General features: G+C 41.4%; 2 long non-coding RNA genes across 2 annotated transcripts; both read right to left on the bottom strand.

The window, feature by feature from the left end:
• Positions 1–3,898: 3,898 nt before the first annotated feature.
• LOC130083277 (uncharacterized) lies at positions 3,899–5,433 on the bottom strand. Its single transcript, XR_008806820.1, has 3 exons — positions 5,210–5,433; positions 4,865–5,077; positions 3,899–4,738 (listed from the first exon to the last, which is right to left on the bottom strand). It is a non-coding gene; the product is annotated as an uncharacterized LOC130083277 (long non-coding RNA).
• Positions 5,434–12,785: 7,352 nt separating this feature from the next.
• LOC130083278 (uncharacterized) lies at positions 12,786–13,240 on the bottom strand. Its single transcript, XR_008806821.1, has 3 exons — positions 13,125–13,240; positions 12,943–13,016; positions 12,786–12,840 (listed from the first exon to the last, which is right to left on the bottom strand). It is a non-coding gene; the product is annotated as an uncharacterized LOC130083278 (long non-coding RNA).
• Between the last annotated feature and the right edge of the window lie 12,439 nt (positions 13,241–25,679).

Below are 25,679 nucleotides of genomic sequence, written 5' to 3'. Positions count from 1 at the left end.
TCCTTAAGTTGCTCCTCCAGTGGCGGGGGCAGTTCAGCATAATCATGATCGGGTGTGGAGTCTCTGCACTGCAAGGGTAAGAAAATATTGAGGGACATAATTTTAGGAGAGCATATTTTAAACTAGTGATCAATCTCCCATCTGAGGCCAGTCATTTGCAAAACAATGCTTTTCTCTTGAGAGTGATATTTCCCTAAGTAGAACAGGTCAGTAGCAGTCACCTCCAACATAAGCTGCTCTGGAAATCTGCTGTCACCACCAACAATATATAGAATAATATTAGTTTTTTAACACTCAATATTGAATTTGGGGCCCCTGGGAGATTTTAAGAAAATCCCACTCGCCCATTAAATGAATGTATTTTGCCATAATGGTTTCGTGGACACCGCTTCGCAATGGCCGATCGACTAGGGGGCGACGTTTTCCGACTCGCCACGGCCCCCTGGTGCGGGCGGAAAAGTTTGGTGGCCCCAGGACCTCGTTTAGGGGTCGAAAGGTCGAAAAAGGGTGAAAAAAGCACATTTTCAAAATGACAAGGGTCACAAAGGTCAAACCGACGAAACGAGCTGCCATACGGACACGGAAGGTCGCAGGACCCCGAAACTCGGTGAGCTCTGTCGTCTAGGGACCTTGAGTGGGCCCCCAGAGTTTGAGGGCCCTAGCTGCTTTCTAAGCGTTTCGTATGCCCCGTTTGTGACGAGCCATTCATTGTGGATGGCGACTGAAAAGTGTGGATGGTGACTGGAGATTTTTTTTTAATTTTTTTTAAAACAAACCACCTCTACTGTACTAAGTACACTCTGCGGGATGCCCTGGAAAAGTTTGGGGGCCCTGGGACCTCGTTCAGGGGCCGAAATGCCGAAAAAGTGGCCGAAACCGACATGCCTGTAAATGGTCGGCGGGACGGCCCCCGCACGCAGACGGAGGGTCGTGGCACCTCGAGACTTCAGATTCCGACTCTCCAGGGGCCCCTGACTCGGGGCCCCGAATCGTGGAACTCTAGGACCTTTGCAAAAAAACGCCCCTCCCCCGTCATCAAATCATTTTGAGGCTTGAATGGCTCTTTCAGGGTGAGAGTGAAACATGCCTGAGCGTGAAATGTTGCACAGAGGCTAAAAATGTTTTCCTCGGCCCCTGGGCCCCGTACTTTCGGTATGTCACTCGGGACGGGCCCCGGGGGCCGTTTCTGTGTTCGAATTGCATAAACAAGCAGCGTCCGCGGGACCACATTTTGGCGGGAAAAATAGGTTGGAAGTGGGATGTTGTCGTGTTTCCGCTCTCCCGCCATTTGTGGCGTCGGTCCCCGTCGATTAAACCACCTCTACTGTACTAAGCACACTCGGCTGAACGCGTGGCACTGTCTTTCCGAGTCGTTTCAGTGTTTAATTGCCACGAAAACGAGTGTCCTCGAAGACACGTTTTGGCGGCAAACTATTTTTCAAGCTAGTCTGTGGGAATATCTTGATGAAAACTTTTTTTAAATGTGATATTCTGACTCTCAGGGCCATTGTGATTGTGAAACCAAGCTGTTTTGTGAAATTAGTCATGCGAAAGGCTTTGTAATTAGGCCAAACATACAGTTTGGCCGTTTAAAAATAGTGGGTTAGTGGACACTTTGGCGTTTAAGCTTTGTCTTTCGAAAATTTTTCGATGAAACGAGTTTATAAAGACTCAGAGGGATCCTTTGATGCGGGCGGAAAAGTTTGGGGGCCCTAGGACCTCGTTCAGGGGTCGCAAGGTCCAAAAAGGGGCCGTGAGTTAGGGTTAGCGTGACGGTTAGGGTTAGAGGCTGACGACGTCTTGCCTCTGCTCTAGCGCCCCCTGCTTTCGGTATGTCGCTCGGGGAGGCCCCAAGAGTCAGCATGCTGAATTTGGGGCCCCTGGGACATTTCTGTAAAAATCCCGCTCGCCCATTAAATGAATGTATTTTGCCATAGTGGTTTCGTGGACACCGCTTTGCAGCGGCCTATCGACTAGGGGGCGCCGTTTTCCGACTCGCCGCGGCCCCCCGGTGCGGGCGGAAAAGTTTGGGGGCCCTCGGGCCTCGTTCAGTGGGTCGAAAGGTCGAAAAAGGGACGCTCGTCCGCAAAACCACTACGAAATAAGTGGTCCGTGGGACGGCCCCCGTACGGGGACGCAGGGTCGTGGCACCTTGAGATTTGAGATCTGGGCCCTCCAGGGGCCCCCGACACACGGCCCCGAAGGGTGTAAACCTAGGACCTCCCTGTAGCAAGTTTGCCACTTTTAACCAACTTTCACTCAAAAGCCTCTTAGGGTACATGAGTGAAAGACCCAGTAGGCCAGAGATTAGGGTTAAAGGGGTAAAATGTGTTGCCTTTGCTCTAGCGCCCCCTGTTGTCAGTATGTCGCTCGGGTGGGGCCCAAGGGTCAGCATGCAGAGTTTGGGGCCCCTGGGACCTTTCTGTCAAAATCCCACTCGCCCATTAAATTAATGTATTCGCCATCGTGGTTTCGTGGACGCCGCTTCGCAATGGCCGATCGACTAGGGGGCGACGTTTTCCGACTCGCCACGGCCCCCCGGTGCGGGCGGAAAAGTTTGGGGGCCCTCGGACCTCGTTCAGGGGTCGAAAGGCCGGAAAAGGGACGTTGTCCGCAAAACCACTATTTGTCCAATAACCCGCTTCACGATGGCCGATCGACTAGGGGGTGACGTTTTCCGACTCGCCACGGCCCCCTGGTGCGGGCGGAAAAGTTTGGTGGCCCCGGGGCCTCGTTCAGGGGCCGAAAGGTCGAAAAAGGGTGGAAAAACACATCACGGGGTCAAAAAGGTCAGACCAACGGAACGCGCGACCGTACGGAGACGGAAGGTCGCAGGAGTCCGAAACTCGGCGAGTTCCGTCGTCTGGTGGCCCCGAGTCGGGCCCCCGAGTTTGAGGGCCCTAGCCGCTCGCCAAGCGTTTAAAGTCGGGACGAGCGTACGGCTGAAAACGGGCCTTTTTCCGAGTGTCTGCCATTGACTTCAATGGCAGACAGAGAGATGGATCAAACGTGATAAAAAATACTTTCTCAGGCCCTAGGCCCGGGCCCCTTCGGCACGTCACTCGGGGCGGGCCCATGGTTCACCGTGCAGAGTTTGGGTCCCCTGGGGCGTTTCTATAAAAATCCCACTCGCCCATTAAATGAATGTATTTTGCCACAGTGGTTTCGCGGACGCCGCTTCGAAAGGGCCGATCGACTAGGGGGCGCCGTTTTCCGACTCGCCGCGGCCCCCTGGTGCGGGCGGAGAAGTTTGGTGGCCCTGGGGCCTCGTTCAGGGGTCGAAAGGGTGAAAAACACGTCACGGGGTCAAAAAGGTCAAACCAACGAAACGCGCCGCCATAGGGAGGCGGAAAGTCGTAGGACCCCGAAACTCGGCGAGTGCCGTCGTCTCCCGTCCCTGAGTGGGGCCCCCGAGTTTGAGGGCCCTAGCCGCTTTCTAAGCGTTTCCCAACCCCCGTTCGTGATGAGGCCATTGATTGTGCATGGTGACTGATGTGAGTGTCACAGGCCGGAGGGAGGTGTGTGTGGGGGCTCTTGCTTGTCGACCTCCCCTCCCTCCTTCTACTGTAACTTCCCCCCCTGGGGAGCTACCCCGCAGCTCAAGGACGACGGACAACAAAGTAGAAAAAATAATCTCAAGTTTATTTATTTAAAAGGCAATCTCAAGGGGAGAGAACAGGCCAACCGTTCCTCCTGTGTCGACAAGTCCGACCTGGATGACAGCAGTGGGGATTGAGCTCGATTCACTAGGCCAACGAGACTGCAGACCGAGTGGATTGGTATAGATTCAGTATGCCCCCTCTTTATGCTCGGGAGCAGAGCTGGATACAACACCGAGGATGTGGCTTGCTTCGCTGGCTCAGTGGGCCTTTCTTTCTTCTCAGATACAAAACTGGATGCAGCAGCGAGGATGTGGCTCGGTTCACTGGCTCAGCGGGACTTCAGAATAGACTGGTAAGCAAGCAGATTTGTGTGGATGCAATATGCTCACTCCTTCTCAGATACAGGGCTGGATGCAGCAGCGAGGATGTGGCTCGGTTCACTGGCTCAGCGGGACTTCAGCATAGACTGTTAAACAAGCAGATTAGGATGGATGCAATATGCTCACTCTTTCTCAGATACAGGGCTGGATGCAGCAGCGAGTATGTGGCTCGGTTCACTGGCTCAGCGGGACTTCAGCATAGACTGGTAAGCAAGCAGATTTGTGTGGATGCAATATGCTCACTCCTTCTCAGATACAGGGCTGGATGCAGCAGCGAGGATGTGGCCCGGTTCACTGGCTCAGCGGGACTTCAGCATAGACTGTTAAACAAGCAGATTAGTATGGATGCCATATGCTCACTCCTTCTCAGATACAGGGCTGGATGCAACAGCGAGGATGTGGCTTGGTTCACTGGCTCAGCATAGACTGTTAAACAGAGTGTGTTAGTATGGATTCAATATGCTCACTCCTTCTCAGATGCAGGGCTGGATGCAGCAGCGAGGATGTGGCTCGGTTCACTGGCTCAGCGGGACTTCAGAATAGACTGTTAAACAAGCAGATTAGGATGGATGCAATATGCTCACTCCTTCTCAGATACAGGGCTGGATGCAGCAGCGAGGATGTGGCTCGGTTCACTGGCTCAGCGGGACTTCAGCATAGACCGTTAAACAAGCAGATTAGTATGGATGCAATATGCTCACTCCTTCTCAGATACAGGGCTGGATGCAACAGCGAGGATGTGGCTCGGTTCACTGGCTCAGCGGGACTTCAGAATAGACTTAAACAAGCAGATTAGGATGGATGCAATATGCTCACTCTTTCTCAGATACAGGGCTAGATGCAACAGCGAGGATGTGGCTCGGTTCACTGGCCCAGCGGGACTTCAGCATAGACTGGTAAGCAAGCAGATTTGTGTGGATGCAATATGCTCACTCCTTCTCAGATACAGGGCTGGATGCAGCAGCGAGGATGTGGCTTGGTTCACTGGCTCAGCATAGACTGTTAAACAGAGTGTGTTAGTATGGATTCAATATGCTCACTCCTTCTCAGATGCAGGGCTGGATGCAACAGCGAGGATGTGACTCGGTTCACTTGCTCAGCGGGACTTCAGCATAGACTGTTAAACAGAGTGTGTTAGTATGGGTTCAATATGCTCACTCTTTCTTCTCAGATACAGGGCTGGATGCAACAGCGAGAATGTGGCTCGGTTCACTGGCTCAGCGGGACTTCAGCATAGACTGGTAAACAAGCAGATTAGTATGGATGCAATATGCTCACTCTTTCTCAGATACAGGGCTGGATGCAACAGCGAGGATGTGGCTTGGTTCACTGGCTCAGCATAGACTGTTAAACAGAGTGTGTTAGTATGGATGCAATATGCTCACTCTTTCTCAGATACAGGGCTGGATGCAACAGCGAGGATGTGGCTTGGTTCACTGGCTCAGCGGGACTTCAGCATAGACTATTAAACAGTGTGTTAGTATGGATTCAATATGCTCACTCTTCTCAGATACAGGGCTGGATGCAGCAGCGAGGATGTGGCTCGGTTCACTGGCTCAGCGGGACTTCTGGATAGACTATTAAACAGTGTGTTAGTATGGATTCAATATGCTCACTCTTCTCAGATACAGGGCTGGATGCAGCAGCGAGGATGTGGCTCAGTTGACAACAATGAGGAATGCGATTTCGTCGTAGGTCTGTTCGTTCGGATGCCGCACAGGCCGCAGCTTTCTCTCCCCACTCGTGCTTCCACTACAACACACGTGATTAGAATGACCGGCACTGCACTCACAAAACCTCACCCACCGAAATCAGCGTGCGGGCCCCTGACGACAGCCTCGGCGAACAGAATCTCTATGACAGATGTAAACAAACTCTGCACTGCAATGTCGCATCTGAAGCGCTCCTCTTCTTTCCCCCCAAATTAATTTCTGCAGACGCAGTCCCGTTACAACCTCTTCAAGAAACAAAGTGAAGTAAATCTTCCACCCAATAATACTATGACAGATCCTAATACTATGTTCGGTAAAAGGAGACCGTCACTTATCTATTTTAAGCCCTGTGCTTTGAAAGCCCTGTGCTTTGAGTTTGAAATTTTTTCGCTGTGTGGTTTTTGAGATATTCTTGAAAAACAAACATTCCCATGCGTTCAATGGTTATATGGCTGTCACCCATGTCTCCAAGGGGACTTCCAGATGATTAAAAACTACTTTTTCAGCCCCAACCACCTCTACTGTACTAAGCACACTCCACTGAACACATCTCACTGATTTTCAAGTCATTTCAGTGTTTAGTTTGCATTAAAATGGGTGTCCTCGAAACCACGTTTTGGTACTGTGATAAATGCTACGTGGGATGGGACACATTAATGAAAGTTCCAAATCATGATAAAAACTATTTTACTGCACTCAGGGGCCTCCCCTGAGTCCGTAGCACCAAGTCCCATCCCATAATTCCACTGACCACGAACCCACTATTTTTTATAATGTAATAAATTCTACGTGGGATGTCCATAGCTCTGGTCAGGAAGGGTCTAGAGCCTCCATTTTTGCACTCAGGTCTAAGTCTCATCACCCTCTATCAGAATCCAGAGTTTCGAGAAGATCGGTCAACGGGAAGTTTGCGCCATATAGTGGGTTATTGGACAAATAGTGGGTTCGTGGGATGGGGGCGTGGCCCGGGAGTGGGGGGGGGGGTGGTCCCGGGACGTTTGGTAAATATAGTGGGTTATTGGACAAATAGTGGGTTCGTGTGACGGGGGCTTGGCCCGGGAGGGGGGGGGGGGGGGGGTGGTCCCGGGACGTTTCCCCAATATAGTGGGTTATTGGACAAATAGTGGGTTAGTGGGACGGGGGGGGGTGGGGGGGGTCGGGTCACTCTAGTGGTCAAACGGACAAATAGTGGGTTAGTGGGACGGGTCAGGTGTGGCGCCCCACCCAGGACGATGGCCGAACTGCTCGGGGGGGTCTCGGGCTTCGGGGCACTCCCGTCGGGCCCCAGAGGGGGTCGGGGCCCCTGCCCGCGCGTGTCGGGCGCCCGGGGAGGGTCGGCCTGCGGCGTCGGCCGACCCCCCAAAAATTTCGGGGGGCCGGCGCGCTCGTCCGCCAACCCCCGTCCGACTCCCAACGGCCCAAGGACGGAATGGACCTTTTATTTTTTCATGGACTAGCTAGATATTAAATCTTGAAAGGTTCGATCCCAGACAGAATTAAATATATCTGGGTACAATATGTATCATTTTCATGATTTTGATTTTCAAAAGGAATAAGTGGTAACTACAGAAGGGTGTACTACAAAGTGAGGTTAATGGGTTAGCTAGGTATGTTGAGCCAAAAGCCAGAATTGTTTATGTCACAAAGGGGGCTCTCTTAACCCTCTGGGGACCAGAAACGCGCCCGCGCGTTTTGCTCGTTTTTTTTTTTAGCAATGCAAAATAAACTCAAACTGCTCTGTTAATTTTGATCTTTCATGTTCGTGTTATACATCAATCGATCCTGTTCAGTTTCTATTTTTTTTCTGTATACTCACAATAAAAATAAAGTGTTTTGCTTTTTGCCAAATAAAGAAAAATGAACATGATGCGAGTTCTTCACTCTCTCTGTCAGCGAACTCCAATTTGAAACGCGTTCGGAAATGATCTGTAACTCCACGAAAATTCAGTCAAACAGGCAAACATACCCACGGGCATAAAGCTAGAGATCGCATCTTTTAAATGAAGTCATTTATATTAAAAACAAATATTCTCAGCTTCTGTAATCTGTATGAAAATAGAGCGATTCCAGTCGAGCTCATTACGAGCTCATTCACTTTAATTCGTTCACGCCTACTCCCGGAGCGCGCTATTCACAAGATAATGTGTTAAGCCATCTATGGAAAACAGGCAAACGCCCCCAAGCAAATGCATTAAAGGCTTCAAGTTTCATCATTCAGTTCACCTGCGCGTTAGGAAGATGGCACGATACACCGGTGTAGAAGCTCTTCAGCTCGTCCTGGATACTAGCGACGAAGAATCCACATTTTCATCAGAAGAAGAGCGCGACTCTGATGACGACCGTTTGATCGAGCCGTGGATAGAATTTCGTATGAGTAAGCATTTAGTCTTAGCAACACAGTCAGAAATCAGAAAGAGTAAGTACATATTTACCTACAATTTTACAGATGTTAGTTCAATTTTGTTTATACTTAGTGTTAATATAATATGAGCCTGTATGACTTCACAATTGCTTTGTTTATAGCCGACTGATTATTTATTTATTTTACTCACATTTGATTTGCTTAGAGCAAATTTAGAACATTTAGTTTCTCCACATAGAGGAATTACAATAAAACAAATTGAAAAACCTTTGAATCTCCTCTCATTCTTTGTTCAGGCTGCCTCACTTGATGGGCCATTAGCCATTGGGGGAGTGTCTGTCACACCCCTGGTCTGAATCTCATTAATATTGATAGGCCATTACCACCCCCTCGCATAAACCTCTTCTGACAAAAAAACTGTCATACAAAGTATGAATTCATGTTTTGCTTTATGTGAACAATTAGGCAGGATGATTTTCACATCATTTTGAAGCCAGAACTCGAAGCGACAACATCCATTAGTCAAAAGTCTTGTGGACACATATTTAGTATGTGTTTTGTGGTCTTATTTCAGCAACTTTCATTTTAATTTTTTTCAATAACCATGCATAAACATTATTCTCTTAAAAATACAAACATGTACATACACGTTGCTCACATATCATGGTAGCCCCGTTTGTGCTATATAGAGTGAATTTACACCTTTGCCATTAACATGTTTATAAATAACTGAAAAAAGCACAAATGTCAGTGCATGTCAAAACATCCCAAAGGGCCCAAAAACACGCTGTTCCCCAGAGGGTAAACCTGGCTATATCACCATGGTAACTTATGCTGCACACCCAACCTGCTTCGGAGGAGGTTATGTTCAGAGTTTATGATTGAAACCGGCTATAAAACGCACCGCCCTGTCACAAATCATTTTCCTGATGATAATCTCTATGACCAATTTATTGTCACGGTTCATGAATTCACTGTCTCTCTCGTCCTCGTGCTGTTGTGTGTATGTATGTCTGTGGGCGTGGTCTCTGATCACCGCTGATTACAGCACCAGCTGTCACCACTTGTTTGTCCCTTTATATGTGCAGTAACTGGTGTCTCATGTTGTCAGATCGTTGTGGTTTCCCCGGTGTGTGTGTGTGTGTGTGTGTGTGTTCCTGTTCCGTGCTGTCTCGTTGGATTGTGGATTTGCTTCGTGTTCTTCGTCGTTTGTTTTCCGTCCTGGATTCCCGCACTGCTTCACCGCGCACTGAGGATTACTGGATTACTACTGGATCACCGAGCACCATCACCGGGTAGTCTACCAAAGTCCCTGCGCCACTTACCATCCTGAGTTTGTGTTCGTCTGACCTGCTACTGTCTTCATCTGTCTCAATAAAGAGTTAACTTGCATTTGCAAACAGCTTTGTTATTGTCACATATATATTCTCAGCTGAGGGAATAAGTTATATATGCAAACTTGCTGAGCCGTACGTTAATGCCAAAAACTAAAGTGATTTTCATATAACCATTACTATGGGAAAGTGTCAGACCTAAATGCAATTCTTGAGTATAATGTTTAAATCCGGTAGGCCTTAATGCTGGTGTCGTGCCGAAAAGTGATTGCAATAACCCAGATAGCAATGAGTCGGCGGACCACCGTCGGTTCTCCGGCGGCAGTAGAAGCGTCAGAATGGCGACATCGCAAACACGTTGGACGGCGCACCGCCGGCGGCAGCCGCTTTTTAAAAGCGGCAGCCGCCTTCCTACCGCCTTCGTTAAGCGGCCGGCCCGCGGGCCAACCGCCGTTCCGCCGCCTTTATATTGAAGGCCGTCCTTCCGCGGCCCGCCGGAGGCAAACGCTATTTTCGAGCGCTCTGCCGCCACTTATTCTGGCTATATATATTTTTTATTTTATTTATAGCATGCAGTTTATCAAGAATAATGATTGCTCAAACCAGACAAATTTACAATTGGCATTTTTATTCCACATTTCAAAGTACAGTAACTGTCATTTAAACAAGATGTTTCAGATCACTGAAACATAACAGAAAAATAAATAAATCAATATACTAACATGCAGGTTTCCAATTCAATTTTGGTTAAACAGCCTTACAAGCAAATTACAACACTTACAATAAGTGTTCATATAAAAAGGACAGCTCTAGGGTAAAAAAAAATTACCAGTAAACATTATGACAAGTAAAGAGGATATTTGATACCAAATAATGAGCAAGACACCAAATAAATAAAAGTATAACTACATTTACAAGCCATTTCTAACAATATGATAAGTGGTAGTAATTTATAGTAAAGCTCTGGAGTAGAATAGGCCATTATAACGGCAATGCTGACCTGTGGCACAAGGATTTACAAGCTTTATTTGAAAAAGAAAAAAAGAAAGTAATTTCCACAGTGAGTGAGTGTAGTCTGACACTTCTGACTTCTTAAGGGGTCTTGATTCTACTGACTGCAAGATAAAGAAAGGATTCCAGTTGTCAGTGATTCTGGGGTGTCAGTAGTCAGTCTAGTTTTAAGTGGTCGGCTGTGGGTCCCTCTCAGCTGTGCGGCGCCTTTTTCTGCCTTCACGGTCAGATGCTCCTTTCAGGTAACGCGTAACGTTAACCTGGACCGCCTTATCAGTGCATCCTGGGTTGCCGGGTCCTTCCGGATGGCTAATATAGAAAATACAGATCTGTCATTTAATTTGAATTGCATGAGGACAATAGGACATACACATCTACTTAAATCTAAAAAGAATATCCAACTTACTTTGAACAATGGTCTTCAGGAACATGTCTCTAAAACATGCTTTATCCCCTACACCAAGCTGAAAATCCAAAAAAGTGTTACAAATTACATTTCTCTGAAGCTTCTCATAAATAAATAAAAAATGTGAAAGGCTAAGGATTCAGACTGTAATATATGCAGTATACAATCTTAAATTTTACTTTATATCTAGGTCTACTACATGTACAGGTAGCCCCAGTGGGAATTAAACCGACAACCACAGGTGCTGTTTGCAAGTTGTACCTAATTGCTCAGTGCAAGCAAACGTCTTCAACATTGTTTGTTGAACTTGCTTCACCTGCTCTTGAAGTAAGATTTTACAATTCGTATTTTTACATGTAATATTGGAGTGTTTATTATAAATGATTTATCTGTGCACTTCATTATTCTTTTAAAATTCATGTAGCCTTATAATCTTTAATCAAATACGTTACCCTTCCCTCCCCCCTCGAAACGACTTCTCTTCTCTTCCGGTCATGTGCTATGGTGCGAGGGCGTGGCAACTCCCCTCAAACCGTGCTATGAGCAGAGATGGAGAAGAGGAGCGTTAGAGTAAAACCCTGCCCTCCGTTCAATATACCGTTTCACTTGTAAATACGTCACAACCAGCGCTTGACATTAACTTTTTTGCTCACTAGCCAATGTGGCTAGTGGTTTTCCAAAATGACTAGCCACGCAGCATTTTTACTAGCCACAGTTTTGTTGTTGTACGTTTTATATGATTAAAATTGACAATGGGGCTGAAAACGTGCTAAAATGAACTAATATTATCATTAGCTCTGATAAGGTTGTTAAGCTCCTTTTTTGATAACATGTTGTCTAAGATACACACATAAAATAGCTTCTTATTGTATATAATAAAAGTGCTGCATTGTTTGTTTGTTTTTTGTTTTACAGCAGTAAATACTGCAATACAGAGTAGAACAATTATCTGCATTAGAAACAACGAGCAAAGAATAAATAATAATTTTAAAGAAAAAATCCACAATTAAGGCACCAGGATTACAACTTTATATAGGCTATATAGGACTATATAGGACTTTGGATTGTTTGTTTTGCATCAGCTTTTCCTCAGAGCTCTGACTTAATAATTATCATCATGAAGCTCTGAGTAACTGGAGATATGTCCACCTGAAACAAGTATAGGCCTACAGGTCTTTATTTTCCAGATTATTCCCACAAGCGCATCTCCTGCTTTCTTTCATGGCATGATTAATTTTATTAAAACATAGAATTAACTCTGGAAAGATAGTTGTGATATGACGTGACATAAGGGCAGCCCTGCTAGTAGTTAGGCCTAAACCGTGGCCCTTAATCATGAAGATGATTTTTGCTTTAATACCGGCCATGCACACTCACGAACTGACTGAACGCTGTGTTGATGTGTGTGTGTATGCGACCAGTCGCGTGTGATGATCGTTCGTTTGGCGCGCGCACCCTCGCGCAGCGGCACTGCAGGAGAGCGTGAGACACGCCGGTGGTCTGGATTCTCCTGCTATTAAAAAAAGATCGCTATATCATCACATTAAGTTGATAATTAAGGGCAGACTAAAACAGCCCAGTTCGTCGCACAGTCCGCGAGTTTAATCTCCGCGTGTCTTCTTGTTTGCAGTGTTGTCGTTCAAGAGGATTCACGAATGGACCAATGAGCAAACACTAAACTATGTGCAGGTGGTACTCATGGGAGTGGTAGTGGCATAGTGTCAAATTGCAATTCGTTTGTTATGTCAGATGTCCTTTGACAAGACTACAAATCTTCAACACGCCAAAGTGGCTAGTGAGAGTGACTGTGTTACCCGCCACGGGTGAAATGCACCCGCATTTGGCGGGTTGGCGGGTGTTAATGTCAAGCCCTGGTCACAACACTGGAGAAAAGTCGTTTGTAACTTCCGGTTCATGCCGACTTCAAATAGAAGCAATAGTTTCCAAGACAAAAAAACTTCACAAATAACATCACTTACTTGTACTCAAACTCTTGGCTCTGTGAAGTGGAGTCTGGATTACTGGGGAGAAACCTGGTTGCGAGAAAGAGGAAACAGAAATTTGAAAATCTAACAAATGGTATAGTTTAGTGGCAGGATCACAAATCCAGCATCACAGCAATAGATTTTACATACCAGTTCAGCATTTTCCTGGTTTTCTGGAATCGATGCATCTTTCTAGAGTTTTTTTTCTTGAGACTTCCAAGATTCTAGAGTAGGGAATAATGAATGAAAGAGTCAGTTATCCACAATAAACAGAAAATAAATTACACAGATGAAATACAGGAAAATCAAATACACAAGTCAGACCCATTTACCTGCTCCCTTCATGAACTTAAAATGATGTTTCTCCCAGGTGCTGTGTGGAGGTGTGCAGAGGATGGCTAAATTGTTGCCTTCGTCTTTTTGCTGAGGTTAAATGGGGGCCAATGGCACATGCTCTCGCCGAGCCACTCTTGCGGAACCACTGCAAATGGCAGATCCTCCTCGTTGATAAACTGAACAATGTGAACCATCTAAAATAGAAGAACATTTTGCATAAAGTATACTTTTTGATTAATTTCCAGGCAAAATCAATAACATTAAAATGCTCACCCCTTCAAAAAACGAGTCATTTTCACAAGTGGATCAACAGAAAACCATGTTCAGAAAAACACAATCATATACATATACACACATATATACATACACACATATATATATATATATATATATATACACACACACACATAGTTATTTTTGTAAGAAAACACCAAAAGTTAAACTTTCTAGATGTAAAGCTTTCTTTCTAGATGTAAAGCTTTGGCGATCTACTGTAGCTAGATACATTTCAACATGTCGAACATGCTTGAATTCAGTGAGTAAAAAAGGCGAAGCAGCATGTGTTAGCTAACACTGTAAGTTAAACTAGACTAGCAGCATGGTTGTCGAATCAAACAAAACATCATTATGTTTAGTTAGAAAACAACACAAGTTATACTGATCAGTCTTTCTTGTCGTAAAGATGTTGCTAACGTTACCATTCCCACGTGGGCGGGAGAATTGTCCTTCAGGATTTAGTTACGTAAGTTAGTTAATTATTCGACTGACCAATACTATCTTAAACCACATACTGTAGTACTCACACTTGCATAAACATACGTAAATATAGTTAAAAGAAGAAAAGAAAAAACTAACGCCAGAAAAAACTAAGTAACGTTAGCCTAACTAACATTAGCTATGTCAGAAACATGACGCAAACTTTGTAAACAGGCTAACTTACTAGCTTGACTAGAACATATTTGAAAAAGATGAACTAAAAATGTAAAAAATGACCATAATATTGCGTTACACAAAAAGGAAAAATGTACTTACTTTAAAGATCGTAGTCAATGACTAGATAGGATATTTTTTTTTTTTTTTTTTTTTTTTTTAAAATAGGACATACAGGAGGAAAACAACATCTTCTGTACATCAAAAAAGTCTATAGACAAATCACAAATAAGCCAGGGAGTTATCAAAAACAAAATATAACGTAAAAAAAGCATAGAAAGGAAAAAAAATTAAATAAATATCTTGTAAAGCTTAAAGAGGTCATATGATCTAACAGCTTTTTTGTTTGTACACTCAGATATTGAGAGAACATAGTTCTTAATATTAGCTGCAAGCACCAGAAAGCTTGGTTTCTTTTTTAAGAATTGTGACTTGTGCAAATAAAATTTGGTTAAAATGATAAGCAAATTTATCACATAATACTCGGAACATAAATTTTTATCATGTTGAGTGAAACCAAACAAAACATTTTCCCACCGCAAGGCAAATTGAGGGTAAATATGGACAACAATAAATTGAACCACTTCGCTCCAAAGTTTTTTGGTATGTGGGCAAGACCAAAATAAATGGACCATTGTTTCGTTTAGTTCTTCACAAAAAGTACAGCTGATATCCAAGTCTTTTTTCATTTTTTTCAGATAAAAGTTAGTGGGGTAAAACCTGTGAAGCATTTTGAATGAGATCTCTTTAACTTTGTTGGTTAAAAAAAACTTGTGAGGCAAAAGCCAAACTTTTTCCCAACAAATCTCTCCAACAAATGAGGACCAATAAGATATAGCAGCGGGTGCACACCTAAACTCCTGTAGAAAAAGTTGACGAACTGCCTTATTCATACTTTTAGGTAGCAGTGAAAAACATATATTTCCAACAGCTGTTTCCTTCACATCCACCAGTTTAGGGGGATCAACAAGACCATTAACACCTTTAAAAAGTGAGATGACAGCTGAAGGTATGGCATCGAAGACGATAGAGAAGTCCTTAGGTGAAATAGGTATACCAAAATGATGAAGAAATTCACTGTAGTTAAAGAGTTGACCATGCTGATTGAGTAATTGATTTACAGACAAAATATTATTGTCATACCACTTTTGAAAGAACAAGGATTTGTTTTTATACAAAATATATCTGTTGTTCCAAATATAAAACCTATGAGGAGTGAAGTTGTGCTTGTAAATCATTGACCAAGATAGCAGCATTTGTTTATGAAACGAAGAAAGTTTAAGAGGAATTTTTTCAATATTATAAGTGCATACCAACAGGAACTGGAGTCCACCAACTGAAGAGAAGATATAATGGGGAATAAAATTCCACAGATTGGTTGGGCACTCTAAGTATCGCTTAATCCATTTAATTTTGAAAGTGTAATTTAACGTAGTAAAGTCAAGAAAACTAAGGCCACCTTTACTGTACTCATTCATTAAAACAGACTTTTTCAGATAATGATTACGATTCTTCCAAACAAAATCATAAAGGATTTTATCTATGGATTTACACATTGGTTGATCTATGCATAAAGAAAGAGCAGCGTATGTTACTCTTGATATTCCTTCTGCCTTTGAGAGTAAAATCCTGCCTTTCAAAGATAAATCACGTAATAGCCACATGTTAAATTTCTTCTTCATTTTTTCAGCAATGGGAGTGAGATTATTCTTGCTTCTTTGAGATTCATTTTTATCAATCACAATACCCAAGTAATTAATAGAGTTTTTCACAGGAATATTAGCAATTAACTCAACATCACAGTCTTTAAGAGGCAGTAATTCACATTTTTTAAGGTTTAAGCGGAGACCAGAGGCTTTACTGAAGGCTTCTATTATGTCAATAGCAAGAGGAACCTGGGAGCAGTCTTTTAAAAACAGTGTTGTGTCATCTGCCAGCTGACTAATAATAATTGTTTTTCCAGCAATGGAAATGCCCTGCAAATTACTATTTTTAATATGATCACACAAAAGTTGAGCCGCAAGTAAAAAAAGATAGGGAGAAATGGGGCATCCCTGCCGAATTCCACGTCTGATTTCAAATCTGGGAGAAGACCCATTTTTAAGTTTAATTGAGCCATTTGCATTACTATATAACGTTTTGATTGCATCACAAAAGAAATCCCCAAAGCCAAACTTCTTGAGTGAATGAAAAAGAAAATTATGTTTGACAGTATCAAAGGCCTTAAAAAAGTCTAGGAAAAAAATGAAGCTGTCCTCTGAAATTAAATATGAATAGTCAATTACATCTAAAACTAATCTAATGTTGTTGGAGATATGCCTCTTAGGCATAAAACCTGATTGTGTTCCATCAATTATAGAATCTAATACTTTTTTTATTCTTCTAGCAAATATAAGGGCCAAAATTTTGTAATCATTATTCAACAGGCTGATTGGACGCCAATTATCAATATAAAGTAAATCTTTGCGTGGTTTAGGGAGTAAAGTAATCAAACCTTGAGTCATGCTCCATGGTAAGGTTTTGGCTAATATACTTTCATTAAACACCTGCAGTAAGAAGGGCGCTATCTGCTGGGAAAACAATTTATAAAACTCAGATGATAGGCCGTCTGTTCCAGGTGATTTGTTGTCTTTTAACAGTTCTAAACACTGAATGACCTCTGCCAGGGATAAGGGGAGGTCACAAAGATCCCTTTCTGATTCGTCGAGCTTAGGAGTATTATGTAGAGAATTAAGGAATATCGAAGAATCAACGTCGGTATATTCTGAGGTATATAGCTTTTTATAAAACGAGGAACAAAAATCAGATATTACATGTTGATCATCACTTATACAGTTGCCTATTAGTAATTCATTAATAGTATTACTTTTTGCGCGATACTTTTCCAATTTGAAAAAGTATGCAGAATTTTGTTCCCCTTCTTCTAACCACCGTTGCCGAGACCTTATAAAAGCTCCTTCTGCCTTCTTTTTATATATATTATCCAGGCTCTCTTGTAAATTAAGCATTTCTAATTTATCTTCCTCTGTTAAGACGTCTGGTGAAATTTGAGACATTACCGAAATGCCTGTGATAACTCTCTGTTCCTCCAATTTTCTACTTTTAGCAAGATTACTACCAAGCTTCCTAAAGAATTTTGCTGATTCATATTTAAACAACTCCCAATTAAGACTAAAAGAATTTTCCACCACAGCTTTGTTGAAAAAATGTTTAATCAACTGTGGGATTTTCTGTTTAGCCTCCTCCACTTTAAGAAGAGAATTATTTATTTTCCAGTAATTGGCTTTGTAAACATTATCTGAAAAAAAATTCAAAGAAATGAATACTGCTTTATGATCACTTAATGGACAGGGAAGAATGTTAACAGAGATATCCTGCTCTTTAATACTTTTTGAAACTAACCAGAAATCTATGCGAGAAAGTCTAGTGTTGTCTTTGTTACTCCAGGTGAACGAAATATCATCTGGGAATTTAACTCTCCATATGTCAACTAAATCAAACCTGTCCATAAAAAGCTTAAAGTATGCATTTCTATTATTATCACGTGCAGGTGGCCATCTGTCAATCTCAGAGTTTAGAGAAACATTAAAATCACCTCCAAGTAAAATGTGAGCATTTGGAAATTTTGTTAGCCAATACTTGAGTCTATTTTCTATATTAGCCAATAATTGGATGTTTTCTAAATTAGAATTGTACCCGTAAATGTTGAATGTGATTAAAACAATCTTGTTATAATCAACCACTTGGCAGATAAAATGCCCTTTTGGATCAGTATCTGTGTGTAAAATGTCACCATTATACTTATGCTTCAATGTTAAAACTCCAGCAGATCTTTCTGAACAGTGAGAAAACCATAACTCGTTCCCCCACTGAGATCTCCAAAAATTTTCGTCGTTTGAGTTTGAGTGAGATTCTTGACAAAATGAGAGATCTGTGTTCAGCTGTTTAACAAATAAAAATAACGCTTTTCGCTTAGTTATATTTCTTAACCCCCTGGCGTTTAAAGACACTATAGACAATGAAATTTTACGAACAGAAAAGGCTTATGAAATGGTTTAAGTACAACGGAACAATTAACAAACAATGCTATACTGAGCACCAGATGCACATAAAAAAAAAAAAAAAAAAGAGTTATATGGTGGATATTTAAAACCATATTTTTGCGTCCCATCAATAGAAAGAAGACCAACAAATTTTATGTAAAAAAAGGTAAAAAGTTATTTTACGTTGGTAAGTGTGATCTTTCAGGGAACATATTGAGCTGCATACCAAACGATCCTCAAAAATTAAAACTAAGGATCAGGCATCAGAACAAGGTAGTAAAAAAGAAAAACTAAGAGCATTATACCGGAGATTTCGGGCCAATATCAGCACAGATCTTCAAGTGATTTCCTTACCATCGACAAAAGCCCGTGCTCCCACAAAATAAGCCGATTTACCTTCACTACGTGCCTTATTCACCAAAGGCCACAACTTCAACCTAGCCTCCTTGACAAGTTGCGTGAGATCTTCAACAAAGCGGAGTTTGTTGTCACGTATGACGGGGTGATTTTTTGCCGCTTTCCATAGAGCATCTCTGTAGGATCTCTGGGAGAATCTGATGATGATCGGTCTCGGCCGAACGTTGGCAGGTGTAACTTTCCCAATGCGATGGGCAACGTCGATCGCTGGCGTCAATTTGTCATCTGGCAGAATACTCCGACAAAGCTCTGTAACCTTTTCCTTCACGTTTTCTCCAGAGTTTTCGGCCACTCCATAGACCTTCAAGTTCCACCTTCTTGAGTAAGTCTCCATTTCAGACACGCGAGTTAAAAGCGCCGCCACTTTTTTTTCTTCCTCTTTAAGGCGGCCATCAACATTTTTAACTTTCTGCTGGGCTTCTTTAACTTCGCTGCATATAAAGTCCACTGTTTTCTTCAGCCCTTCAATTTTCAGTGCGTTTCCATCAATTTTTTTGGAGTTTTCACTCACCAGAATTTTTATGGAGTCAGCCTGCTCCTTAATAAGCTGGGAAAGGGTAGTAATGACTATGTTGTCTTGGGATGTGGGCTCGTGTTTTGCACTATAGAGAGCCTTCTTTGCCGCTGGGGAATCACATGGAGTCACCGGTAGCCCGGGAAAGTGATCCTCCGACATGGATACCTCAACTGTCGACATGCTAGCATACTCGTGACACGAGGCTATCAGAGCATTATTTGGCTGTGTATCAGGGATGAGGTTCTTCTTGTTCTTGTGCATTCTTTTCTTCTCAGGCGGTGACATTAGAATGTTCTCAAAGTCATAAGAAATAGTCCGATTATAGATGAATGCAGTTTTTCTTAAAATACCACCAAATTAAAACTTTGTGCGGGAGCTCAGCAGTAACTGACTTACTCGGTCGCCATCTTGGTCACCAGCCACTAGATAGGATATCCTCTCCAAATACTGAAATCGTGTGACGAGTGGCCACTGTTGTGTTGGTAAATCTGCTTCCGTTTTTTAGGTACTGCCCCTCTCGGCCGGTGGAGGTACTTCTCTGTTTGTGCTTTAATACTTTCTTAAACATTTGTACAGATTGCAAAACTCGCTATTGCAAATGAATCCCTTAGACCTGTAAAAGGTAAAATAAATAAAAAAATCGAACTTGTAAAAAAATGAAAGACATAAACGAAATTTCCTGGGGTGACAGAGAGACAAAATATTTCTAAATATTTCACTTTATCTTTCAGGTCAAAACAGGGATTTTCATGTTTATTATAAATATTACCATGGTTGCAAATTAATAAAAAAAATCTAAAGCATACCCAAGCTTTTGGCCAAGTTGCAGATGTCTTTCACTGTTCACTGATTTCAGGCATTGGTTAAAAGTCTAACTTCATCCATTTATTCTGCTAAATTGTTCATACCATGAATGAAATATTTATTTTAAAACCTAATCAGAATCAGAAAGATATTTATTGCCAAGTAAGTTTTACAAAAGGAATTCTTTTTGGACTATTTGTGCATCTCACTTGTGCATAAATCAAAGAAATGAATTGTCACCTTAAGTGAATAAAATAATTCTATATATTTTACATAGGCCTATCACTGAATCGCTTCAGAGTTTCAACGTAATTTAAATGTATTTTCCTAAACCTTATCATGGAATCAGACTGAGTCAAATCTGTTATAAACCCTATAATGACTTTGGTACCTAAAAATTTGATATAATTCACATAATAATTATAATCGCTTTAAATGTGAAAGTTAAAATGCTGTCAGTTCCACTCATGCCAATGACATGGCTGGTCGATTTCAAAGCGGCTTGCCGCCAGCCGGCCGCGGTTCATTTAGACGGCGGCAACCGCCAGAGAGAATGAAGTCGGCGGCCCGGCGGCTGTTCGCCGGCGGCATCTCGCAAGAAATGGGAGTGACGTATTCGGCGGCAAACGTTTCTTCTCCGCCAGCGGGCCGCACCTATAGCCGACAGTTTGGGGCCGGCGGCAAAAAGAAGCCGTGCCGATATTTTTTGCTATCTGGGATGGAGGCCCACATAACAGAAGATGGTGATGTTGTTGTAAAACCTTTATTTTAAAAGTTAAATGTTTATAAAAAAATTACAACTAATAAAAACTAACAAAAAAGCAAGAAATTGTTAAATAATAATAAAACCAATTTTTAAAAAGTTATATTTTTTCCCCCATCAGTTATAATTCATAAATCAAAAAGTAAACATTTAGAAATTGACAAGAATGCAGTCTAATTAAAAAAAAATAAAACCAATCATTGACTTATTTTTTAATAAAGATATGGAACTGGTAATATTATTAAATAAAGTGAATACATTTATTCATCCAAGTGCAGTGTGTTGTATTCGTGTTTTCTCGATGTTTTAAATATCATCAGCCGGCAGGTCAGATGCATAATGCAATGCGTCGTGACTCGTGTAATTTTTTTAAAACTCTAGTTACAATAGTGTAAAAAGACAGGAATATAGACCACGTAATCATTCGGTTGATTGCGGCGCGCACCGATAATAAAAAATGACTGTACACGGCAGACTGTAGACGGAAGTTTTCTAATTCCCAGCGAAATAACAATATATAACCGGTCTTTAAGAACGTCTTGATCGACTGGGATACAACCACTCTCCTTGCCTCCCTCTCCGTCTTTTCCTGGCATTTCTGGTTCCCTGATTTATTTTATTTTCCCCGACATTTTTCAGTCAGTCAGTCTCTTGCTCTTCCACCAAGTTCATCGTTAACTTCAGGCTGCCGCCTCGACTCTGATTGGTTCTGTTCACGAGCTGGGGCGGGACTTACAATTTTATTGGGTCCATCTGATGTTTGTCACTGACTCTGACTGAATAATTAATACATACTTTAGGTCGGACTAAACCATTTTTATGGAGGTAAGAGAAGCAGATATTTGGAAAAATATTTACCCAAATTGCACGTTTTTGTGGTTTTCATTTAAATCTCAGGCATACAACTAATATAAAAATTAGAATTATTCATACTACAGGGGCCTAAATAGTATAACTGCTGGATTTTGTGGGGCCCCCTGGGCAGCGGGGGCCCCTATAATTGTCACCACCTTTCACCCCACTAGCGACGGCCCTGTATGGGATCATATACAATATGACAATATTTAAAGCTCAATACCATTTGAAGACAATGACTTACAGCAGGGGCGTAGAATTTAGTAGGGACGCTAGGGACATGTCCCTACCAATATACAGTGACACTGATATATCCCTAGCAATAATTTCGATCAAAACTTTTATATATTGATGTCCCCATCCACACCAATTTCAAAATCAAACCTACAACACTGACTTACAGTCATACAACCAACTGTACATTGTTCATCTAGGTGTCAGGTATGTGAAAGCAATATTTGCATATGATTTAACAAAAATATTAAAGGTGTGCATCATATATGAGACCTGGGTGAACAATGTACAGTTGGTTTTATAACTATAAGTCATTGTCTTAAAATGCTATTGAAGTCAGAAACGTTTATGCCAATTTCACATGTAATTTTGAGACGGTCGCTAAATATGCGAATATCGAACGTCCAACGTCCAATATCATTCTTTCACTTATAACGTTCCAATGTCTTAATGCCAAAGACCGCACTATATCTTTATATGACATTCCTAATTTAAAGTAAAATGTTATTTCTTCTGTCATCTCCATCTCTGCTGTAGTCCAGCTATGGTACGGTTACAGTATTGGCCGCTGTGGCTCCCTCAACATAACTCGTGGCCACGACAAATAGATGTCGTTTGCTCAAAATATTAAGTCGTGGCCACGAGAAAGATATATCGTTCCCTCAACATATGATCTCGAGGCTACGACTTTGCATCGCGTGGCCACGACATAATGATGTCGTTACCTCAACAAAATGATCTCGTGGCCACGACTTGATATGACGTTCCCACAAGATATTATCACGTTGCCACGACTTAATATCACGTTCCCACGAGTTTATATGTTGTGGCCACGTCAAAAATAAGTGAACCGAACATGTCTCCTCTCGGTCACCGTAATTTAGTCATTAATTGCACATATTTATTAATTGTGAAATATTTTATGTTTGGCTGATAAGACACTAGGGCAGGGCTATTCAATTAGCTTCATTCGAGGGCCGGATTATTAATTCGAAAATTTGAGGTGGGCCGGTGTGTTTAGCGTTTTTATTGAAACATAACAGTATCAATAAGTGAGCTGAAGTAAACAAAAAAAGTATTGTATTTACTTGGAAATGTGGTACTCAACAGTATGCAGATTTATTAGACCATAATAAATAACTTCTTTACGGCTATGTAAAAATATATGAATTATACAAGATCACTATTGGTAAGAATGATTTTATTAATAATTATTATAGGCTTAAATTAAAATATCCTGACAGTGAGACTTCGTAACCATAGGTAAAACCATGCATGGCTCACTCACTACCACTGTATAAAAAATGCCTAAACAGGTAAAAACTATACACACAATGAATTGTATATTCCTCCACTCCCCTAATAAATCTAATGCAATATAAATGACTATAACATAGTATTCAATATAAATATTCCACATTTCTGCCCAAACCATGGTAAATTACTTGCCAGTAATTTACTACATTCATGGTAAATGTTTGTAAGGGTGGTGATTAGGGGATTTATAGTCTTCTAACTTCGTTCATATTTCTGCTATTTACCTCCTCAGTCGTGTTGGGAATGTCAAGGCCGTTTCATCCGATTTAAAACTAGATAAAATCCTTGAGTGATTTGTGGTTTGTAACAGAGAGGAGTGTCAGATTGAAACGCTTCTCTCACTGGATGTCACAACGCTGTTTAATAATAGTGTCCGGGACCGGGAGTATACGCAACTCCTTTAAGCTTGCGTTCCGTTCCACTGGGCAGTGCTGCCTAGTTCAAAGTAAACTAGTGAAACAACTGGAAACGGCGCTATTTTGTACTCTATTTGTTGTTACTGACCGAGAAACCGCTTCAGATGATTGAGAGACAGAACGGTCCGAATGAATCCGAATCGTTTCAGACCGTTATGCAAGCGCGTTTGGCCATTTCATGGTAATCTAACCAACGAATGATTAATATCGCTGGTTCAGTCCACAGAAATACGGGACACACATAATAACTGCTGAAATATTTGGACTGAAAACGTTTATCTCAGGTCAGTCGGAGCGCTCATGGTACACACACAGTGCGTAGCCATCCAGCAGCAGGCGCCACTGCGGCCACGCGCATATCTAACCAAATCGCATAGTCTATAGCGTAGAGGCTCCGGCGTAGGTCCAACGCAGAAGTATAAATCAGCCTGCGCACCACCAGAAAAGATGAGGAGGGAGGTTAGGGTGCCCTCGGGCCGGATGGAGATGGTTGGGGGGCCGCCAATTGAATAGCCCTGCACTAGGGTCTTTATATTGACGTCTTTCAGTGTGGATGAAACATTTTCAGTTTTCAGAGCCGCTGTAGAAATAATCTATTCACTGTCTTGCAGTTTCATTTATATCAAGTGAATGTTTCTGATAATATAGTGAGCAGAATTCAGTCATGTGATCTCAACATGATAGGCACCATAAAGAGGGACCATTAAGATATTTCTAGGCCACTGAAATGACTGGAGAATCATGAGTGTAGATCATTTTGAACATGTCATGTGTCAAACGCCATAATTATTTATTTAGGAGTACAGTTCTGTGCTACACCTTTAAAGCATGTTAACAATGAGAAGTCAACAACTAAACAAATCAGTTTTACTATATTTAGTCATAATAAAAAAGTCCATTATGGTCTTTGGAGTCAATGTTGACATGTTGCTCTCTGGGAAATATTATCATGATGTCTATTTTTCCCACATTTTCCACATGCATGAAGTTCATCAGGACTCATAATCAGGTCATTATATATTAAACAATGTGCATCTGAAATGTTGAGAATTATTGATTCATTTATTTGAAGCTGCAGGTTTTTCTGTGAATCATGATGATTGATCTGCATATGAAGAACAGAAGCATCATTATGAGAAACTCCACAACATCATCCATGATCAAAGAGGTCAAAGGTCACCTCAGAGGTCACAGCTCATCACATATATTTCTTTAAACAGTGTTATATCAGAAAGCATTTAGTCAAATCTGAATGAGTGAGTGTTGAGAAGAGCTGAGGATCTTCTAATATCAGTGTGTTGAAGTGTTGTTTCTCTCTCTCTGCTGGAGTGTGTGTTCACTCGAGTGGAATAGAGGTTTTTGTACGAGCGTTTCATTAGATTGTATCACTGTGGTGGACATTCGGTGGAGGAACTAAACTGAGAATCGGTAAGTCTGTCGATTTAATCACCTAATAAAAAATACAATTTAGATTTCAGAAAGTGTTTTACAGTTGAAACAAGAACAACATTTATTAATTATAATGATTATTAGATATTGTGGCGACACTTTACTTTTTAATGCATTATAAAGGTATCAATAGCATATGTTATAATGTCATATATGTTTTCATAAATAACTGAAACGAAAATTAAAATGTTTAATAATATTTGCAAATTCCTTGTTACATGTAAAATTATGGTTGTTTGTCACGAGTTTTGGTGTATTATAATTTTTTGAAGGTTTAACAATGAATATTAATATTATAATGTGTTATAACTGCAGTTATAATTAGTGTTCAGTAAGTCTGTCTATTTATTTCTTATAATATTCCTAAACATACAATTTAAAACAAGTTGAAACAAGAACAACATTTATTAATGATAATTAATTTCACACATTGTTGTGAAACTTTAATTAAAGCCTTTAATGCATTATAAAGTGTTTCATAATGTGTTACAATGTATTATATCTTATATCTTATCATAAATAACTTTAACCAAATTAAAAATGCATTATAATATTTGCTATTTCATTGTTTCATCTCAATGGTTGTTCTTCATAAAGGTGGATCAATGAATAGATAATATGTTATAACTGCTGTTACACTTATTGATGAGATCATACATGCATTTCAATTTATATAGCAGTGCATAATTAATACATTAAAATACTTTTATAATCCAATATGTATGAAAGCTTTAAATAAAGTGTTAGTGATATTGTTGTATAATGATTGAATCTAAAACTAGAGCAGCATTATTCCTCTGCTGTGG

This window comes from Rhinichthys klamathensis, unplaced genomic scaffold, assembly GCF_029890125.1.
Source record: "Rhinichthys klamathensis goyatoka isolate OS25496 unplaced genomic scaffold, OSU_Roscu_1.1 h1tg000054l_1, whole genome shotgun sequence".
NCBI lineage: Eukaryota > Metazoa > Chordata > Actinopteri > Cypriniformes > Leuciscidae > Rhinichthys > Rhinichthys klamathensis.
Note: the sequence above shows the minus strand (reverse complement) of the source record. Positions and strands in the feature narration are given on the sequence as shown.